Source organism: Castanea sativa, chromosome 5 (genome assembly GCF_040712315.1).
Source record: "Castanea sativa cultivar Marrone di Chiusa Pesio chromosome 5, ASM4071231v1".
Lineage (NCBI taxonomy): Eukaryota > Viridiplantae > Streptophyta > Magnoliopsida > Fagales > Fagaceae > Castanea > Castanea sativa.
In genome coordinates, this window is record NC_134017.1 from 49,154,950 (window position 1) to 49,163,710 (window position 8,761).

General features: G+C 33.3%; 1 pseudogene; it reads left to right on the top strand.

The window, feature by feature from the left end:
• Positions 1 to 598: 598 nt before the first annotated feature.
• On the top strand, positions 599 to 8,461 carry LOC142633456 (cyclin-L1-1-like; annotated as a pseudogene).
• The last annotated feature ends 300 nt before the right edge of the window (positions 8,462 to 8,761 follow it).

An 8,761-nucleotide genomic window follows, 5' to 3' on the forward strand; every position in this document is an offset into this window, starting at 1 on the left:
CGAGTGATCCAAGTCCAAAAAGTTTTTGAATTTCAAAAAAATGTTACCGTTGAGAAATTAGGCTATATTAAAAATCCCGTTGAGCACAAAGCCTCTGTTTTGGCTTTGGAAAACAGAGAGAGAGAGGTATCAGCAATGGAGGCGTTCGAGAAACTAAGAGAAAGCCCCTATTAATCAATTTAATGTTTAATTCTAATTCCAATTCTGGGGTTTCGGTTTTTGTTTTTTTTAGTATAGGATTCTTCTTGGTTTCTTGTGATTGCTATTCACTTCCATCACAACAAATCCATTGTGGGATGTTAAGACCAGACTCCAGATTATGAATAATATTCTGCTCTTTCCGAATTTCATTCTCATCCCCTTACTCTGGCCTCTGCATCACCACACTACCACTGGTCCACCCCCCAACAGCCAGACCCGCCCCCCTCCGGTGTGTTCGATGCCCATACAATAATTAAGGTAATCTCCAAATTTTCTAAATCTAAATGCTTCATTCATGTTTATACACAGTTTCAAGTTTGTGACTTGAAAAATAAAAATAATGATTTGATGGGTATGTTTGACTAAAATTTTGTATTTGTTATGTTGTGGCAGTTTTGTTGAGTTATTTGGTTTAGAATGATATCCACGGCGACCGATGGTGATGAGCATCTAAAGAACTCACCTTCTAGGAAAGATGGTATTGATGAAGATACGAATCTATGGCTGTGATCTCATCCAAGAAAGTGGCATCTTGCTTAAACTGTATCCTGTTTTTTTTATTTCTTTATATGCTGGGTTTATTAAATTGTTTACTTTTCCTAATTTTGTTGGTTCAGTATGTTACCTTAATCTATGTACTTATAGACCTGAAGCTGTGGCGACCGGGCAGTTTGTACTGCAAGAAATCGTTTGACCGCTTCAATGTTAAGGTTAAGTTTTGTCTCTTATCATTCTCTCTTTACATTGAGAATAACTGTAGGAAAGTAAAGTGTTCTTTGAAATGTATCCATGATGTTCTAATTGTTAGAATTATGGTTAAATTTACCATTTCCTAATAGTTGAAGTTTTTGGGACAATTAGTGATTTATCAGGGTATCAATGCAAGTGGTCATGAGTTCGAACCCTACCTTCACTCCAACTTTCTTTAAAATTGATGAAAATCCCATGTGTTGGGCCTCACTTCTTAAGGGAGAGTTTGAGATTATAAGCTGTTTTCTATTAGTTATGCCATTGGGATAATTGATAATGTACCACTAGTTTTGTATCCGTAATTCACCACTACCAAGTCCAACAGTTGCCTTGAGCTTCATTGAATTAAGGTCCTTGTTTTCCAGAATGTATTTTTATTCTTACATTTTATTAGCAACAAATGAATAGTGGTTGTGTTACTAACTTGGAACAGCATAAAACTTCTATGCCCATGTAACTCATCCCTTAATTTTCTGGGATGTGATAATTTTTTGCAGAAAGTTGCTGCAAGCTGCTTGTGGCTTGCATCAAAGCTGGAGGAGAGGAAAGCCCCCAAGGAAAGCAAGACAAGTCCTTATTGTTTTCCACAGAATAGAGTGTAGGATGGAGAACTCACCGATAGAGCATTTGGAGATCGGTTCACAGGTTAAGCACCCACCTTCTTTTCCATGGAATTACCTGTTTGTCATTTTCTTCTTTGGCACAAGAATTTAATGTTTCTTCTTTTTTTCCTTTTGGCAACCATCGAGTATAATGGCTTTGTCTGAATAGGTGGTTAATTTTAGCACTTCAGGTGCCTCTGCACTTATATAGTCCTCCTATTTTTCTCTAAAAATGCAATAAATTCTCATGGTTTCCTTGTTTATCCTATTACTTTTTTAACAGAAATATCATGACCTCAAGACTGACTTGAACAGAACAGAAAGACATGTATTGAAAGAGATGGGATTTGTTTGTCATGTTGAACATTCTCATAAATTCATATCTAACTACCTTGCCATTCTCGAAACACCTCCAGAACTGAGGCAGGAAGCTTGGAATCTAGCAAATGATAGGTACTTTTTGCAAATTAACTATTCATGGGCAAAATTTATGCACTTTCTTTTCTTATTATTTGGTTATACATCTAACAAGGGAACTTTGCATCTAAAATTTGTATCCTTCAGTTAAGTTTTACTTATAAAAAAAGTGTCATTTAGTTTACATATCTATATAGATAGTATTCATAACTATCAAAAAAAAAAGTATTCATAGTTGTCTCTAGTATCATGTAGAATCTACATTGTATAATATTAAATTTTTGTAGGAAGTGTTCATAATTCGACTAGTTTGTTTGAGTGTACACTAAATACTCTTTGGACAATGTATAGTGCTTGTATTTTTGGTGGGCTACATAAATCCTTCTTCTCCAATCAGCACTCTCTTTAATGCCTTTAGCTCCTCGAATCTATGAGTTACCTTTTTTTTTATTTTTTATTTTTTATTTTTTATATTTTATGTTGCACTGGCCATGCATATAATTTGATGCAGAAGACATCTTGTCAGTTATTTGTTTAGTTGGTAGCCACACTGTAGTATGTAAGACATGCATTCTTCTATGCTTCAGAATAACAGGTCGAACTCCAAAGCACTCAATTTTTTTTTTTTTTTGGTGGTGATTTATGTCTGCTGATTATTGTGGTTGCTTCTGTTTGTAATGCCTTGTCTCATTTCAATAAAATTATTCATACTTACATAATTATTCATACTTATATATGTGCTTCTGTTTGTAATGCCTTTAAATATGTGAAACTATGGTAGCTGTGTTTGAGTCAATTATTTTACCTGGTTTCATGCTCAATTTTCTCTTCAACCTTTTTTCCCCCTTTAAACAGTCAACTGACATTTGAAGATTCATTTTATAGCTGTGTATAGTACTAGGTATTTTTTTTCCCAGTTGCAATAATATCTATCTCTTTTCAATTTTGAAATTGGGAAAACAAAACTTTTTCTCAGACATTAGAAAGAGAAGTATTTGCCTACCTGAAGAGCTGATAAGTTTGATTATTATGTGAATGTAAAGAAAGTTTTGCCTAGTAAGAAAAAAGAATAAACTATTGACTGTCAGAATCCATTATTAGTCAGAATGATTAAGCTTTGCTGTGACATGGCATTCAGAGATGTGCAGGATTATCTAAGCAAAAACTGTCTTCTTTGAGTTCTATACCCCTATTTTAACAGGAAAGTTTCTTTAGAATTGACTAAGTGGAGATTCTGTGGAAGACTGCTAGAAATGTTAATTCAACAGCAGCCCCAGGTGGTTGATTGTTAATCACTTTTAAGCTGGCAAGTTGTTTCTCTAAGATAATAACTCACTTTTAAGTTCTATACCCATACCCCACTTTTCTGTTAACAGTCAGACAACATGATTTGGTCTCTCTCTCTCTCTCTCTCTTCCATAAAGATAAGTTTAACTTTATCTGCAATCCTTGTAATTTGCAACCTGCCATACGAGATGAAGGGCTGTATAAGCCTGACATGGTAAAGATGGGAAACAGAGTTTATATATGTTGATTTGTTGATAATATGATATCAATGGGCAAATTGATTTTAAGAAAAGTGGTTGACTTAGATAAGGGTATTAAAGAAAAAATAATAAAAAGGTGCCAAATTAAGGAAAGGGGAGCAATTAGAAGAATATCATCAACAAATTAACATATATAAACTCAGTTTTATATATATTCACTTTTTTATATAATTATAGTGGATGGAAGTATTGTTTTTCTTGGTTAGTAAGATTTCTACCTATGACCTGTCCTGTCCTTAAATCCTAAACCCTAAACCAAGGGCCTTAAAAATGGTTAATAGCGTTGTGGTTTATTGTCTTAAGTGGTCTTATAATCTAAGCCATGAGTCGATAATACTGTGCTTGAAAACTGGTCAGAATATGTGTTGTCTTTCATAAAATGATATTGTAATGTAATAATATGATATGGCTGGTAATACCCAAGTTTTGTTTACGTTTCATTGAGGTGTTTTGGATATTCATTTCTTTTTCATCTTCATTCAGGCATAGGGAATGAGGCAGGATGTAATTCCTTACAAAGATACGCTTTCTGCATTGACAAGGATAGCACATGAGTTTGCAAATAAACTATTTATATTAAAAATAAAAATAAAAAATTGTTAGAATGATTGAGACTCATTCTGCTCAAAGCGATTACTAAAACATGCTTTCCACATCATTTAATTCAACAAAGAAAATCTTCATGCTGTGTTCTTTTTGTCATGATATTTTGTTGGTTTGAAATAGTGGCATTGTTTGGTTTGTTCCTTCATTGGCCGGGATAAGTCATGTTGCCATTCAATTTCCAACATATGAATAGATTGAGTCTTATATGGCCAGAAGGGGGGGAGGTGCATAAAGTTTGATGAGGGCCCCTAGCCAACCTCAATAAATATGGGACTAAGGCTTGGTTGTTGTTGTCGATGACATATATGGTGGTGTTGGTTGTTAATGGTTGCAATGACCGATAATGGTGGAGGTGATGTAGTTGATGCTTATGTGGTCACTTCCTAGCATAATTTTTCATAGTGGTGGCAGTCTCATCAGATTCATGGAGTAGGTGGTGGAGATGTCATTGTGGTTGTTGATGAAACTGGCAGTGTTAAGCATCAACAAAAAATACTTGTTTTGAGTGACCTTGTTGCATATGTCATATTGACTATTGGTCTTGAATCCTTTTTATCATTTTTCATATGCGATATTATGTTCTGCCATTGACATTTTCAGGAAAAGGAGGCTGGACGAGATAAGATTTCAGCAATACAGCCGAACCTTTATTCAATCATGGATCCTACAAGGTAAGTGACATTTTTTACTATTATAACATAATGTGATGCACTTCAGTGAATGAATATGATGACACAGTGTGTAATGGATATCTTGTGGATTTTTAAATAATGTATGTCAATATCTGTGACATTTGTATTTAGGCAATGTCTTTGTTTATGGACCTTAGTGGTGGAAAAAACAAATAGCAAATGTTATGGCGGGAAGGTGGTTAAAGTGATATCCTAACAAGTTGATAGCTAATTAACTGTAACTATGCATGTTTATCTTCAAATTAAAACTAGGCCATGCAGGGCATTAGGCCTGCTAGTAGTCTTGTGGACTGTCTTCAACTATCAGTAATATGCCTGTTGGACTGACAACTGCACCAAATAAACTGTCAGGGTCTTCCTCGCTTGAGATTGAACAAGGAAGGGAATCTTCTCGCTGTTACAATAGCAGACAACGGATTCAAGATACTTGCAAATGCTGCTGGTCTCAGATCTTTAAGACCCATTGACCCCCCCCCCCCCCATCTCAATGCATCTTTTGATGCATTGAGATCGCCCATTGAATCGGCCGCAGCCAAGGTTTAAATCATTTCATTTAGTTTTGCTTGCATGCTTTTAAAAATATTAAATAAAGATCTATTGGGATCTCCTTTTTGTGTCTATTCATTAGGTAGCTGGCTCTCCTGCTATCACAAATGACAATCCAGTCAATTGCAAAGTGGAAAGGAGCTCTCCTGTCAGGCCTTCTCCAATTATTGTATGCAGCTTGGTCTTTCTAATTTGGAATGTGAAATTTTTGTTGAAGTTTATATTTTGGCTGTAGCAGCAATTATGCATGTTGGTTAGCTTGCATTCAACATATCATAAAGGTCTATGCACTATTTAAATCCTCTGATTTCCCTAGTTCTGGGTTTTAACTAAAACATGTCAAGGAAATAAATAAAGTAGTCAACTTCCCGTTATGTATTAGTTTCTTGACACAGTTCCCTTTTATGGGCCTGCCTTTTTAAACTTTTACTTTTCGTGTGTGTGGTGTGAAACATGCCTAGTGATTGGGTACATTGTTTAGTTTTTTTTAACTAATCTTTGTTTTCACTTCCGTGCAATAATGTAGTAGACTCACTTTCTAGTTGGTCATATGCTAGCTCTCTAGGTTCCTTAGGATCATCTAGTGCTTTGTTACGCATTAGAGAGATAGAATCTGCTCTTAAGGTTCATGGGTTTGATTAAATCATGGTTCCTCTCTCGTTGTGATTAGGCTTTACTAGTTCGGATCCTTCTAGGAGTTCTTCTTGGGAAAACTTATGGTACCATTATTTTTGAATGGTCATGTTCTCCCCTTTGGAGTATGATTTCTGTAGATGCTGAAGTTCTAGGATTGAGTGCAAATTTAAGCCCAATGTTGATTTTTTACCTTTTTATATATTCATCTGGTTGATTCTTACCAAAATTCTTATTTGCAATTGAATATGCAATTCTTATTTAACTGTCTGTAATCTATGACCATTATTTTCCTTTTTCTATTTCCACATGATTTTCTATAAAGAATGGTGTGTGAGGACTCTTATTTAAACATTATAAAAATTTAGCCTAGCAATTTAAAGTTGGTACCCAAATATTTGAGTTAGTCCTATGGTGTCTAGTAGTCCAATAGTACTTTATATATTTCTCAACTTTATTTATTATTGGTATAAAATTTGGTAATATTTATTTGGTTCTATTTGGATAATTTCACAAATTTCTTTGCTTTTTCTTTAGGATTTTTTCCTTGGCTAGCTTTGACTTGTTTCTCAATTCTTGTTTTAGCCTTGTCATTTTCTTCTATCTTATTTTCTTGGATTCTAAAGAAATTCTCATCTATTTTTTCTTGGCTTTTCAATCTTCTTCTTCTTCTTTTTTTTTTTTTTTTTCTTCTCAGCTGGATTCTAAGAGAATTTATTTGTTCTAGGATTTTTAATCTAAGTGTATTTTGTGTATGTTGCACTCATCCCTTTTTGCCTTCTAACCTTCAGGTTTGTGTCTAGGTGATCTTCTACACTTAAAGTAGTGTAATTCTAGTAAGACCAATTGATCATCAACAATAATGACATGTTCTTTATATTCTTCATATTCTTCTTTGTTGTCCATAAAGTAGAATTTTCTCGTTAGTGTATCAACTAGTGATTCTACTGTCTTGGATATTTTGGACATTCTAAATTTTTGCTCCATAGCAACTCTTCCATTTTTAGGTGTTTGCTAACTTTCAATTTATCTAAAATATGGAGCTTGGACACAGTTGCATATACTATCTGGCTATAAACCAATTCTTGTGAAGTTTTAGAAGAAATTTTTTCCTATAGATCTTGTGTTTTTCTACAGACTTGAGGTTGGGTACTTCCTCATCTAATGTAGTAGGATTTCAAACATTCAAAAGAGGTCTATTTTATTATTTATTTAATTCATATTTATTATTAATTATATAACTTATATATAAACTTACTTTTTATTTATTAATTCTATAAATAATTTATATAAATAATAATATGTAAAATTATTGAGATTTTTTAAATTATATAGGTCTAGCGAGCCCCCACCATATGTGAGGAGTCTACATTAGCCGTTCAAAGGCAAATAAAGGAGCCAAGTAAGTTGATCATTAACCCTTTAACCAAGATTAACATTTTTTTTTCCTATGATTCACAGGAACAAAATGAAAGGCTTGACGAGGTTTAGGCTAGGCTGGGTTGTGGATAAAATCAAAGAGATATTTTCTATTATTTTATTTTATTAATATATTTATTTTATTTATATATTTAGCTGTTGATTTTATTTATATATTTATATATTTATTTTATTTAGTTAAGCATTCTATTAATACATTTTCTTTCTATGATTCATAGGAACAAAAAAGAAAGGCTTGGCGAGGTCCTAACTATGTTGGGTTGTGAACAAAATCAAAGAGATCTTTATTATTATTTATTTTATTTATATATTAGCCAAGGAGTTAGGTAAGTTGACCATCAACCCTCTAACCAAGAGTAACATTTTTTTTTTATTTTTTATGATTCACATAAACAAAAAGAAAGGCTTGGCAAGGTCCTGATTAGGCTCAGTTTTGGAAAAAATCAAAGACACAATTTCTATTATTTATTTATTTAGCCCTTTAAAAGCTAATCAATGAGCCATGTAATTTGAGCATTGACCCTCTAAACAAGATTAACATTTTTTTTCTATGAATTATAGGAATAACAAAGAAATGTTTGGCGAGGTCTTGACTAGGTTGAGTTGTGAAAGTAAAATAGGCTCTTGCAACAAAATCAAAGAGATATTTTCTATTAATTATTTTATTTATATAATTATTTTAAACTCTACCCAAGATTAACTTTTATTTTTCTATGATACACAGGGAAAAAAAAAAAAAAATGTTCAGCGATGTTCTGACTAAGTTGGGTTACGGATAAGAGATCTTTTCGATTATTAATTTTATTTATATATTTAGTCATTCAAGGGCTAATAGAGGAGCTAGATAAGTTGTGCATCAACCCTCTAACCAAGAGTAACATTTTTTTCTATGATTCACAGGAACGAAGAAGAAAGGCTTGTCGAGGTCCTGACTAGGCCTAATTATGGACAAAATTAAAGACACCTTTTCTATTGTTTATTTTATTTATTATTTAGCCCCTTAAAGGCTAATTGAGGAGTCGTGTAAGTTGAGTATCGACCTTCTAACCAAAATGTTAATTTTGTTTTTCTATGAATAATAGGAAGAACAAAGAAAGGCTCGACAAAGTTTCGACTAGGTTGGGTTGTGAAAGTAAAACAAGTGCCTGCAAACAAAATTATAAAGATCTTTTTATTATTTATCTTATTTATATATTTATTCGTTCAAAGGCAAATAGAGGAGCTGGTAAGTTGCTCATCGACCCTCTAGCCAAGATTAACATTTTTTTTCTATGGTTGACAGGAACAAAAAAGGAAGACTCGATGAGATGCTGAGATGCTGGGTTGT